The sequence below is a fragment of the Herpailurus yagouaroundi genome, unplaced genomic scaffold (genome assembly GCF_014898765.1).
Source record: "Herpailurus yagouaroundi ecotype Mexico unplaced genomic scaffold, PumYag 28, whole genome shotgun sequence".
Taxonomy (NCBI): domain Eukaryota; kingdom Metazoa; phylum Chordata; class Mammalia; order Carnivora; family Felidae; genus Herpailurus; species Herpailurus yagouaroundi.
This window is the reverse complement of record NW_024412376.1, coordinates 125156968-125171208: the sequence shown is the minus strand read 5'-3', so window position 1 is coordinate 125171208 and position 14241 is coordinate 125156968. Positions and strand designations below refer to the sequence as shown.

Below are 14241 nucleotides of genomic sequence, written 5' to 3'. Positions count from 1 at the left end.
ACTTGTGATATAGGAATGGCCAACCTAAGAAATTAGTTGGAGAAAGGATCATATCAAGTATATGATTCCTGAAAAGGGCAAATGAGATAGGATCTACAATAAAGTGCCTGGAACCTGGTAATCACAGAGAATATGTCAGCTATTTTTCCTCTTATTATTTTATTGCTATTAAAACATGACAAGAGTGAACAAGAGTAATAGGAATAATTGTACTGAGATTAACATATGCTTTTCTTTAATGTTCCTGAACTTATTTATTTGCATGAAGTAGATATGATATTAGGATACCTGGCAACAGGAGTAGAAATGTGTAGTGCCAGCCATGAGCACTATGTCCAGCCCTAAGCACCATCTTCCTAGGGGCGAGGAAGAATTTTTTTTTTAATTTTTTTTTTCAACGTTTATTTATTTTTTTTGGGACAGAGAGAGACAGAGCATGAACGGGGGAGGGGCAGAGAGAGAGGGAGACACAGAATCGGAAACAGGCTCCAGGTTCTGAGCCATCCGCCCAGAGCCTGACGCGGGGCTCGAACTCAGACCGCGAGATCGTGACCTGGCTGAAGTCGGACGCTTAACCGACTGCGCCACCCAGGCGCCCCTGGGCGAGGAAGAATTTTAAAACACATCAAGAGGGTTTTATATTGTTTTGAGAAACTCAAACTTCTTGGTTCTCTGGGAAGACAAACAAAATGTCTTACTTAGTCTTTACTCACAGGTATGGTTCCAAAAACAGAAATTGATCATCTCAACCCTCACCGATCATTTTAAAAGATCTTTTTCAACGTAAAATTTGTGTGATGGGTGCCACCCTTAGAGTTTGTGGTCCCCAGAGCATAAGTAATGTAAAATAGCACTGCTTAACTCCAGTGGATAGAGGAAAGGTTGCTTGCCATACAACTATGTCAAAAGCTCTGAGGAAGCAACAGATAACCTCTGCTGCTTCCATAGTCACCTCAACAATTGTGCTCCTGAGGGAGAGGGAAAAAAGATGATATAAACAGACTTGGAGCCTCCTGAAAGCAGAATCTATTTTGTTTGGGAGAAGAAACAAACACTTATGAGGCAGACATGCCATCAGGCACTGTTCTAAACCCTTTGCCCACAGCAACTCACCTAGGCTCACAAACATCCTTAGAATGTAAGATCTTCATCCCTACCTCACATGTGTGCAAATTGAGGCAAAAGGAAATTAGGTAACTTGGCCCAAGGTCACACACCTAGGAAGTGGTAGAACCAGGACTGGAGCCTAAACAGCGAGTTTCCTCTTCCCATGATCTTTCCGCTTTGTTTTTAAACTCCAGCAAGAGAACTATTCAGATTACTTCCCTCTACCTTCCCAATAACTACAATAGTGCTTAGCACATGTTTGGTGCCTTAAAAATATTAGATACATGAAATCATCCCATTTCTTTTTTTCCTTGATTTCACACTGTATATACATATTTACTGTGTCTTCCCCCAGATATTTTTATAAAGAACGGTAAAATAGGGGCGCCTGGGTGGCTCAGTCGGTTGAGCATCAGACTTCGGCTCAGGTCATGATCTCGCGGTTCGTGAGTTCGAGCCCCGCATCGGGCTTTGTGCTGACAGCTCAGAGCCTGGAACCGGCTTCGGATTCTGTGCCTCCCTCTCTCTCAGCCCCTCCCCTGCTCATGCTCTGTCTCTCCCTGTGTCTCAATAATAAATAAACATTAAAAAAAATTTTTTTAATAAAAATAAAAAAGATCAGTAAAATATATGGATTTTCTTAGATTACCCTAGAATATCTGTGGCTGCTTACCTGATTTAAACCAACACTGTAAATATGACATACAAGTTGTACTGGCTTTTCTTCTCTGCCATCTTTTAAATTCACAAATGTCTGGACACTACCCCTAAAATTATAGGCTCACAGAAACAGAATGGTGTCCAGAAGTCATCTTGTCCACACTGGCTCCAGAACTTTGCTTCAGTCTAAACCATGTGGTGCTTCCTTCTTTATTGAGCATCTCAATAATTACATTAAATAGCTATAGCATATTGAGCATAAGCAAAAATATGATGTTCTTCCACAGTTTTTAAAGACTATATTCTTTAAGGTCTAAGATTATGTCTTGGTGCTTTTTTTTCCTTTTTTTTTTCTCCAAGCCCTTGAATATAGCCTGGAATCCAAGAGTCATTCAATACAACCTCATCCATTAATTCTCATTCCAATCTCTGGGGACACAAGTTTACTCCTTCTTCTATGTGACAGTCCTTCGAATAAGTGAAGATATCCCCACCTAAAATCATTTTTCTTTGAGCTAAACCTGCCCATTTACTTCAACCAATTTTTCTTCAAGAAGGTAGATGCAAGTTCCTGACTCTTTGCAGAGGCTGTATCCGACTCCCACACCTTTTTTATTATTTGGGGATCAGAACCAGATATAGTGTGATTTGACCAGGGTGAGAGCCAGCCTCCAAGAAGATCCCTCCTGAGCCTCATCATCCAGTATTCATGCCCTTCTGTAGTCCCCTCCCACACTGAATAGAGCTGACTGGTATGACCAATAGGATTTGTGAACATGACAGCATGTGATTTCTGAAGCTAGGCTATGAAAGACATGGCGGCAACTATATTATTCTCTTAAATCACCCACTCTGGGGGAATGCTAGCTGAAATGTCACGAGGACACTCAAACTCCACCATAAGTAGGCTCAGATGGAGAGGAACTGAGGTTTTCTGTCACTCATGCGAATTAAGCCATCTTAAAAGCAGATTCTCCAGCCCTAATCAAGCCTTCAGATGACTGCAGCCCCAACTACCATGATGACTGGAACACACCCTGTTCCAGACCACCCAGCTAAGCCACTTACCAATTCCGAACACACAGAAACTGCCGGAAATAACAAACATTTATTCTTCCTTAAGCCACAAGGTTTTGAGGTACTCAGTTACGTAGTAATAGATGATTATTCCAACCAAGTCAGAAGACAAAAGGATTAGCTCTTCCTTCTTGACCCTGGATATCATAAGAAATGGCAGAAAGACCATTTGAAAGAAAGACCATTGAAAGGAATCTTTCAATCAATAGACTGATCAAACCATTAATTTTTAAGATTTGGGGGAGATGTGTGTGTGTGTCCATGTGTAAAAATTTCTCTGGTATCTTTTTTAGGTAAGGTGTGTGTGTGTGTGTGTGTGTTTTAAGTTTATTAAGTAATCTCTACACCCAACACAGGGCTTGAACTCACGGCCCAAGATCAAGACTCACATGCTCCTCGCACTGAGCCAAACAGGTGCCTCAGTTAAGCTGTTTTATTTTATGCCTCTGCAGCATTGCCATAATGCCATACTTAGACACTCAGCACGTAACTTTTTAAATATTGTGCTTCACCCTTAAGGCTTGAGAAGCACAACCAATTTTTGCTCATGAATGGGTGAGATGAAAATCTATTTTGCACCCTTTTGGAACTCTCACTGGGAGCCAGTGGTCTCTTGTTCACCAATGTTAAGATTTTTCTACACTTCTTTGAGTGTGGTACAGGGAAGAGTTGGATTTAATAGGCTGGACTTCTCACATGATTCAGTTTAGACAACGCCTAGCTTCCAACAGGAACTTAGAAGACAGTCTGCCTCTGTGTCCTTGTCTCACTTCTCACCCCACCCCCCACACTTAGGCACTAGCCTTGCTATGGTGTTTTCACTCACATCTAGTTTGTTCTTACAATATTTTCTCATAGCATTTTCTTTCTGAATGTCTGCTTCTTACATTTATACTTTGAAGTTTCTTTCTTTTCTACTACCATTGGGTAGTATGTCCCAACCTCTTCTGCAAACATGAGTTACTTTTATATAGAACTTAATTTATTTTTTTATATATTGAACTACATTTTTTTTAAGTTTATTCATTTAAAAAATTTTTTTTAATGTTTATTTATTTTTGAGAAACAGAGAGAGACAGACAGAGTGCGAGTGGGAGAGGTGCAGAGAGAGAGAGGGAGACACAAAATTGGAAGCAGGCTCCAGGCTCTGAGCTGTCAGCATAGAGCCCGACGTGGGGCTCGAACTCACAGACTGCATGATCATAACCTGAGCCAGTCGGACACTTACCCGACTGAGCCAGGCAGGGGCAGAAAGAGAGAGAGAATCCAAGCGGGCTCTGCACTGTCAGCCCGGAGCCCCACGCAGGGTTCGAAACTAAGATCATGACCTGAGCCAAAATCAAGAAATGAAGAATCGGATGCTTAACCAACTGAGCCTACCAGGTACCCTGATATAGAACTAAATTTCAAAGATAAAATTCTCTCAAGTTAACTTTAGGCCTTCAATATTCAAGGTATTATATTGCTCCTAATGACATTAAGCACTTAAGAAGATGGGTGAACAATTTTAGGCTTTGGGAGATCCACTGATAGCTCTGTGCTTGATATATTTAAAGATACTAGTGTGTCCTTAGAAGATACAATGAACTTTGAGGTACTCAGGGGGTTCAGAAAAATAAATGCACCTTACTACCATGAGAATAACTTAAACCTGGAGGAACAAAATAGTTCTAAGTGAACTTCAGAAATCTTGCTATTATTATTTTTTTCAATTTGTTAACATTATTTTTAAGAGAGAGAGAAGGAGAGTGAATGGGGGAGGGTCAGAGAGAGAGGGAGTCACAGAATCCGAAGTAGGCTCCAGGCTCTGAGCTGTCAGCACAGAGCTCGACGTGGGGCTGGAACCCACAAACCGTGAGATCATGATCTGAGCCGAAGTCAGACGCTTAACTGACTGAGCCACTCAGGTGCAACCCCTCTTTTTCAAAAAAAAAAAATGTTTAATGTTTATTTGCGAGAGAGAGAGACAGAGCATGAAATCTTGCTATTATTTTTATTGTTGTAGTTAATTGCACCACAGGAAGACATTTGGATTGAACATGTAAAAGAATGCACTCTTTGTTCAGAAAAATAAGGGGGAAATGAGGCAAAGAAAAAAGACCATCTACGTTAAAAATAATATTTATATCAGTGTTTATACACAGTGCAAAACATTTTACAAAACATTTCACTTATGTCTCATCTCACCCTCACAACAATCCAATGAACTAAACAGTGGGATGTTATTCCCATTCTATACATTTCAGAGGAAACAGGTTAAATGACTTACTCAAGCTCAAATGGCTCCTGAAAGGCTGAGATGTAGTGAAGATCAAAGACTCCTTTTGTTTCTGTGGGTAAGTTTCCACTACCAGGAAGGGAAGATAAATAAGAAGGAAAAAAATACAAACTTAATGGGAAAAGGCGGCTAACCGTTTTTTACACAGTATAACGAGGCACTGCTGAGTGGTTATAAAAAAGCTCATTTACCTCCCCAAACACTTAACATTCCCAGGATGATATTTAAGAAACAGGAAGCTGGGTTGACTCAATACTTGTTATCCTCAGTTGTGCGGCAAAGCTAATTATAGTATACATTGCATGGAGTTGTTGGGAGGATTAAATAAGATAATATATTTAAAGAATGGTAAGTATTCAATAAGTGTTAGTTGTTATTATTGATGACTGTGTTATTTCAATCAGGGTGGATCGAATACTAGAATAAGGAGCAGTAGATATGCATTTTCATGCCGCATTGTAATCAGCCTACCCTGAATTATCTTCCTTCAGTTCTCTTATCTAGAGAATGAAGACAATGTTCCTTTCTAGCTGCCTCCTTCACAGAAACAATTCATCATGCTGGATCGTGTTCTGAGCATCGAAAAGCTGTATAGAAATACAAGAAAATACCGCAACTATTTCTCTCCCCGTTTTTGTCTCTCCTTGCCCTCCTGAGCAAAGCCATACAACAGGGCAATGGAAGGGGTTTATGAGTAGTCATCCATTCAGACCTACGCAGTTGCCCGACAGCTTAAAAATTCAATGGCTGAACTGGAAAGAACAGTCAACTTGACCTCATTGTTTTCTGAGATTCAGACGAATAGCTCTTACCATCTGTAAGAGGTTCATGTACCATCTAAGGAATGGACAGATTATTTTGCCATGGATTAGCATAGTGATTAGCCCATGAGAGGTTTGTGCACAAGGAGATACTTCCTCCAAATGTCCTTGCAAGGCTGTTGTGGCTGCTGTTTACCTTAGAAGTGATCCCACTTTGGGGGTGCCTAGCTGGCTCAGTCAGTTGAGCATCCAGCTTCAGCTCAGGTCATGATCTCGTGGTTCTTGAGTTCGAGCACGAGTCAGACTCTGTGCTGACAGTGCCGATCCTGGAGCCCACTTTGGATTCTGTGTCTCCCTCTCTCTCTGACCCTTTCCCACTCTCTCTCTCTCTCTCTCTCTCAAAAATAAATAAGCATTTTAAAAAATTTTTTAAAAAAAGAAGTCTTTCTCTGTATGACTTACTTAACAGAAGACCATGGGGGAGGGGAAGGGGAAAAAAAAAGTTAGAGAGGGAGGGAGGCAAACCATAAGAGACTCTTAAAAACTGAGAATAAACTGAGGGTTGATGGGGGGTGGGAGGGAGGGGAAAGTGGGTGATGGGCATTGAGGAAGGCACCTGTTGGGATGAGCACTGGGTGTTGTATGGAAACCGGCTTGACAATAAATTTCATATTAAAAAAATAATAATAAAATAAAAAATTTAAATTAAAAAAAAAAGAAGTGATCTCACTTTGGTTCAGAGATCTCACTCTGTTAGATCCCTGTAACTTCATTCCAACAGCATTCCTCCTGCCACCCCACGGCCAACCACTGGGAACAGATGTTTAAGGGCTTGTCACATGAGTAAGTGATCATTCTTGTCAGTATCACAGAGCAGCTGATCATTCATGATCAGATCATGATTGTTGACTAAGTCAGGGTCATTCGGACCCAACTACACGCTGTGGTAATAGCATGCGATTCTACACTGTCCTGCTTGATTTGAGATGTTTCAGGAATGATGTAACTTGGCAAATGAATCTAGAATCAAAAGCTCTTTAGATGATAATCTTAGGTCAACTACGAGCGATGCCAATCAACCCATGAATGTAATGTTTCTCACATGTTGATTTTAAAATTAGTGCCCACTAATATGGGCTATTTCAGGTTAGTGAAATGAGCTTATAAATTTTAGATAGTTCAGGTCCCCTATCATCACATACGTGTCAAACGTCATTTGATAAATGCCATTGCCAAAGGCTTAGGTATTACTTTCTGTTCTCATTCCTGAGATGATCAAAAACAACATTATGATGGTCATGTTGAACAGAACAGTTCAGTCAGATTTAATTGAGTCAGATTAGGCTCAAATCATTAGGGAACATTCTTACAATCCTTTTTAATACCCCTTTTGTCTCGGATCATAATTAAAATAATATAGAAACAACTTTATTAATATAGTTGCAACTATATTCATCTGTATTGAGCCTGTCTTTCAGTTTTCTGTCCACTCAAACTTAAGAGATCTTCTTGTGATTTATTAACTATTATCTTCACATTTGCCTGCATGACACTGAATTACACAATCGAGAAATTTTACTGTATACTTTCTCTTCCAGGTTAGTGTTAAAACTTCCCTTTCTAGAAAATTGACTTTCATCCACATCTTTTGATTTCTTCCATCTTTTCTATATTTTCTTTCTCCTGAGATACGTTATTTCTTTCCTTTGGCTATAATCACAGTGACTTCTTTTTTTCTCTTCCTTTCCTTAACTAATATCTCAAAGATGGTTTAAATACTGACCGAACAACTGTATTAAAAATTTTAACCACATGCCGTTTTCGAAGATTAACAGTGAAGAAGATTTCTTTGCATTTAGACTACATTGCGGTAGATACAAAAATATTTCTTAAGAATATTTGGTCAAGGGGCGCCTGGGTGGCTCAGTCGGTTAAGTGTCTGACTTTGGTCCAGGTCATGATCTCACAGTTCGTGAGTTCGAGCCCTGCATCAGGCACTGTGCTGACAGCTCAGAGCCTGGAGCCTGCTTCAGATTCTGTGTCTCCCTCTCTCTCTCTCTCTCTCTCTCTGCCCCTCCCCAGCTCATGCTCGCACTCTGTCTCTGTCAAAAATAAATAAACTTAAAAAAAGAAAAAGAATATTTGGTCAAAGGGAGGCATAGTTTGTCCTCTCTGGGACATTGGCTTATAGCCATCTAACTGTCAAAATCAGCATTTCTCACTGTGATTTTTTTAAGTTTCTTTATTTACTTTGAGAGAGAGAGAGAGAGAGAGAGAGAGAGCACTTGAGTAGGGGAGGAGCAGAGAGAAAGGGAGAGAGAGAGAGAATCCCAAGAAGGCTCTGCACTGTCAGTGCAGAGCAGAGCCCAATGTGTGGCTCAAACATATGAACCATGAGATCATGACCTAAGCCAAAATTGAACGCTTAACCAAATGAGTCACCCAGGCACCTCTCCCAATGTGATTTTATTCTGAGAAAATCTAGTTCTATAAAATGCTTCCAGAAAAAAAACAAAAACAAAAAAACAGAGAAGCGTATTTTTGTTTTTTCCTTTCTTTTCTTCTTTTTTTCTTTTCTTAGTATCGATTGCTATGCTTTAAGTTGTAGCTAACAAAATTAAATTCAAACTGTTTCAAAACATGGAGATATTTATTGGCTTCACTGATGGCTAGAGTCTAGAGGTGGGGCAGGCAAAATGCAGTTTGCCCAGGCCTCCAGATCTATTTCTGGACTCTGCTTACATCTGTATATTAGACTCTTCCCTCTTCTCTGCAAAATGACTGCAGCAGATCCAGCCCTCATAGTCTCCAGAGTATTAAAGAGAATCAGTATTCTTTAAAATTTTTGAGATTGGCTCTTATTGGACCGTCTCAGGTCACCTGCTATTTACCAAGCCAATACCGTGGAAGGGATAACATACTGATTGGCTTAGCCTAGATCACATGTTCCTCTGTGGAGCCATAGATAGTGTCAGGTTCCCCAGAATTCCAAGGCTGAGACCACACACTAGGAGTGCTGTAGAAGCAACTAACAGGTGTCCACTATCAATAAATTTGGAAAACACAGGCTTATACTCACTTCTAAGTTCAAGCACAGTCCCGAAAAGGAGGAAGCCTTCAAGCCTAGAGAATAAGCATCAGGAAGAGATCAGTCCCATGAGATTTATGATCACCAAAACTTAATATAAGACTGTTGGAACAGAAGCCCTCTTAGGAGAAAATGTATCTGGTATGCTCACCACTTTTCCCTGGTGCATTGGAGAATGGCTGACATATTGTAAGCACTCAATAAATATTTGTTGAATTAATGAAAGAACTGTTTCGTTTTGTTTTTTACTTTAGAGAGAGAGTTCAAGCAGGGGAAAGGGGGGCAGACGGAGACAGAATCTTAAGCAGGCTCCATGCTCAAGACAGAGCCTGACACAGGGCTTTGATCCCACGACCCTGGGATCACGACCGGAGCCGAAATCAAGAGTCAGACACTCAACCAACTAAGCCACTCAGGCAGTCCTGAAAGAACTGGTTTCTAATGAAGGGCATTTTATCTGAAAGCTTTGTTCTCATAGGGAAAGAAAATCCATAAAACTCTGAGTAAGCCCCTTCTGAGGAAATGGGCATAAGGAGGGAATTTTTTCAATGCTCCATGAGGTCTTGCTGTGCAGTTGCTGAGGCGGACCTACTTTCCTTTACTTCCCCACCTATCCTTACCAAAACACTCCTCTGCTGAAGGAAGCTATCATCCATGTGTTCCTGCAACCTAAAATTAAATTACAACATTCAGTACACAGCCCTATACGAGGAGGAATGGAAAGAGATCAAGACGATACCAGAAACTGTTTTTATCCTTTAAAAAATGAACACTAGGGGCGCCTGGGTGGCTCAGTGGGTTAAGCGTCCAACTTCAGCTCAGGTCATGATCTCCCGGCTTGTGAGTTCAAGCCCCGCGTTGGGCCCTGTGCTGACAGCTCAGGGCCTGGAGCTTGCTTCTGATTCTGTCTCCCTCTCTCTCTTCTCCTCCCCTGTTCACTCTCTCTCTCAAAAATTAATAAACATTAAAAAAATTTTTTTTAATTATTTAAAAAAAATTTTTTTAAATGAACACTAAAAACATGGCAAGATTATGAACTGTAGAGTTTCAAAGACAGGGGTGTGAATCGAGGCTCTGCTCTTTACTAATCATGTGACCTGAAGCAAATCACTTAACCTCTTAGAACCTGTTTTGTCATCTGTAAAATGAAGATGATCTCTCCTCATTCTTTAGTGTGACATGGCAAAATGCTTAGTACATTGTCTGCCACAATATTCAGTGAATGAATCATCATTATTATTCTCCTCATCCAAAAAACTTCAAACTGATTTAACTGAATAGTTCATTCAACTCACCAATTTTTCTAGGTGATGCCGAAGGCTAGTCTATAAGATATTGCTCTGGAAAAATTAACGGTATTCACAAACAAGTCTTAAGAAATTAGGCCTCAGGATATAAACAGAGACGAAACTGATGGTTACCATATACGGAAACACTGAGGAATTGTGAACAATTTGAGTGGTTACCCTTAGGAAGAAAAAGTCATATGAAGACGCTACCATTTTGAGGAGCATTTTAAAGACTACAAATGGATTAGTGAGAAAAAGGTAGAAGCACTTTAAGTGGGGAAAGATGTAGGTAAGAAGCCTTGGATATGGGGCTGTGTGTGCTATGACCACAAACAGTCCCACCTGGTTGAGGCAGAGAGGTTGATCAGAATGCCATAGCACTAGGGCAGTGAGGCAATGTGGTAACTGATGGGAAATTAACAGGACCAATGACCAGTTCTAGCTGATGATAAATGATGATACTGGATTTGATTCTGTGCATTGATTTGCCATTTCCTCCTCCTTTTTCCATTTACCTGCAATCTCAAAGATGAGCAATCTTCCTTCTGGAGGTGGGTATGACAGACCATTTTGCAAGCACTTTAAATCCTTCGGGAAACACAAACATCTTGTGACCTGGAACAGTCACTTAGGATTCTGACTCAGACTGGGAATCTGAGTAATGCTGTGCTAATAAGCCAGAACGAGGCCATAAACATCTGGCTGCCCTACTTGATGGATCCTTGGCATTTGTCAGCAGGCCCTGTGAAGATAAGGTTGAGTCTATCAGAAAATGTTTAAGGTCTACATGGGAAAAGAAGTCTTTTGGAATGAAAACAAGGCAGGGTACCTGAATATGACACCACGATTTCCCTACTTTACTCTATTTCTATTATATAGGATGGGATGAGCAGAGAGTGCTCAGGCCAACCTTCTAAGGCACCTGGTTGGCCAAAGGAAGCCATTTTTATTATTTTTTAAAGTGTTTTATTTACTTTTGAGAGAGAAAGAGCACAAGCCGGGAAGAGGCAGAGAGAGACAGAAGATCCAAAGCAGGTGCCCACTGACAGCAGTGAGCCCGACACGGGGCTCGAACGAACAAACTGTGAGATCATGACCTAAGCTGAAGTTGGACACTCAACCAGCTGAGCCACACAGGTGCCTCTAAAGGAGGCTATTTTTAACTCTAATCCCATATTCACACCAAGCTGCCTTCCAATCTTATTTTGGTTTCCAAATCCACTGTATTCCAGTCCCACTGTTGAGTGGTAGGTGTTTGATTACATCTCAATAGACTGACCAAGAGATTATACAATTCCCAAGAGTAGAAAGTAAAACTCTGGAACAGAGTCAGCATTCAACAAATATGTTAAATACGATGTCAATTAGTCAGAAAGATACTATACCAAAGCAATGAGCTTGGCTATCCTAACCATCACCTCAAACCCCAGTAATTTCATTTTACCTTGATGTTTCAACAATTATATATAACTTAAATACAATAGGCTGATGGAATCTTTATTTCCAACCCCAATTTCTCTGAAGTTCAGATCCATATTTCCAACTGCTATTACACATCAAAAATGTCCCATTGGTTGTTCTAACAGTACTTAAAACTCAAAGTGCTTACAATCAAAACCTTCACCTTCTTCCTCGTTCATCCACCCTATCCACAAGCCTATCTGAAACAAGGAAAAACTGCTTATCTTCTGTAACCACTATTTTGTTAACACTACCCTTGCTAACAGGGATAGCTGAGCCAGAAATCCAACTCTGCGCTGACTCATTTCTCTTTCTGTACCCACATCCCATCTAATTAGCAACCGAGGATTGTTGTCACTCCCTTCCAAACGACTCTTGAATTTAACTTCTCCTCTCCTTTCCCATCACCACGGATTAATGTGACCCTCATCACCTTGAGACTGACTCTAAGACTTTAACTGCTCTGGGTTTTCTCTCTTTCAATCCATCCTGTTAGTGATTTCAATATAATCTTTTCAATTCTCTACTTAGCATCCCTCAAAGACAATCCATCTAATATAGAGATATCTCGTACTCCTTCACCTACCACTCAGACCCTTTGTTTCTGCTGCCAAGCAGCCCTTGCCGTTTCTCCCTGTGGCATGCAGCCATTCTACCTTTACAGGGTGCATCTTTCAGGTCTGGGCTCATGAATGGACCCTTAGCCTAGAAGTCTCTTCTCTGTTGTTGTGCTATTGTTGTTGCTGTGTTGTTTTTTAATCTGAGCATATACTATAAACAGTTCAAAGCCCAACCCCAGAGTCCCTGATGCCGGCTGGAAGAAGGGATGGCTCTCTCTTCCATGGTTCCATAGATTATTACATTCCATCATCACACACCTATTAGATTTCATTGAGGACTGTGGTGAGGCTTTGGCCACCTTTGTATCCCAGCACCTAGCACATGCAGGCACCCAGTAAATAATGGCGAACTTCAGTAGCAACTGTAGCTCTGTTTCCAAAGGTCCATCTAACAGTATGACCGAGGCCTTATATTTAAAAGTAGCCATTAATCTGTTATGCTTTGTCTTTTGTTGACAACTAAATACGCTAAAAGTTCTCTGGCTAGGGGTTATTCTCAGGCCAATATAAATGGTATTATGGGGCACCTGGCTGGCTCAGCTGGTTAACTGTCCCACTCTTGATTTTGGCTCCGGTCATGATTTCATGGTTCGTGAGATGGAGCCTCTCGTCTGGCTCTGCATTGGCAGCACGGAGCCTGCTTGGGATTCTCTGTCTCTCTGTCTCTCTGTCTCTCTGTCTCTCTGTCTCTCTCTCTCTCTCTCAGACACACACACACACACACACGCACGCACGCACACACACCTCTGCCCCTCCCCCACTCACACACGTTCTTTCTCAAAATACATAAACATTTTTTAAAAATGGTATTATGGGGCGCCTGGGTGGCTCAGTCGGTTAAGCATCCGACTTCGGCTCAGGTCACGATCTCACGATCCGTGAGTAAGAGTCCTGCGTCGGGCTCTGGGCTGATGGCTCAGAGCCTGGAGCCTGCTTCTGATTCTGTGTCTCCCTCTCTCTTTGCCCCTCCCCCATTCATGCTCTGTCTCTCTCTGTCTCAAAAATAAATAAAAACGTTTAAAAAAATGGTATTATGATCATTCCTGCATATGTTGTTTGGAACTCCGTTAACTTGCTCAGTCTCAACAACAACAACAACAGATCACAGGTAAAAAGCCCCCTTCAGAAAGGCAACGATGCAGTTAACTTTGGCTGCCATTACACCTTTCTGAACTATGTCTTCTGCATTCATAATTAACATCTCTGTTGCTCTAAGCACCTGGAACAGAAAAAGAGTGTATAACTGAGACATGTGTTACATTCTAGTGGAGATGGCATGGGTTAATCTGTGAATAATCAAACATTGAATTGATACTTCAATACACAAATTATTCTGTTCCTTTTCTTGTCTCAAAATGCTTAAATTTTCCTCATTCACATTAAAAAGTAATAATTTATGATATATGAGAGATAGCAAAGAAGTAACTATCATTTATTTTACTACATGTGAACATCTTTGAGGAAATACTGTTATCTTTTTTCAAATTTATCTATTTATTTTTAGTAATCTCTACACTCAGAGTGGGGCTTGAACCCATAGTCCCAAGGTCAAAAGTCGAACACTCTTTCAATGGAGCCAGCCAGGTGCCCTGGAAATCGTGTTATCTTAAAAACTTGCTCAGAATTGGTAAATTTGTATTTACATCTATTTTTCTGAATCATAGTATTTTTTTGCTACCTTTGTAGTTCAATATGATAAATTCTGGCTCTAACAGCAGTTATTGATTAGCAACTTGAGATATTAACATCCTCATAAGGGGATGTCCATTATTACTAGTATCTGTGGAAGACAATGGTGCTGTGTGTGCCCAGAGAATGAGGGACATTGTCTTGCTCAATTGATTTTCAGTCAATGAGCTCATCAGCTAAATCTGATGGACTGACAGAGAACCCAAACATG

At 40.7% G+C, this 14241-nt stretch overlaps 1 long non-coding RNA gene across 1 annotated transcript; it reads right to left on the bottom strand.

Moving 5' to 3' along the window:
• Positions 1 to 2841: 2841 nt before the first annotated feature.
• Positions 2842 to 9008, bottom strand: LOC121035802 (uncharacterized). The gene is made up of 3 exons (XR_005793080.1): positions 8963 to 9008; positions 5114 to 5191; positions 2842 to 2981 (listed from the first exon to the last, which is right to left on the bottom strand). It is a non-coding gene; the product is annotated as an uncharacterized LOC121035802 (long non-coding RNA).
• Positions 9009 to 14241: the final 5233 nt, after the last annotated feature.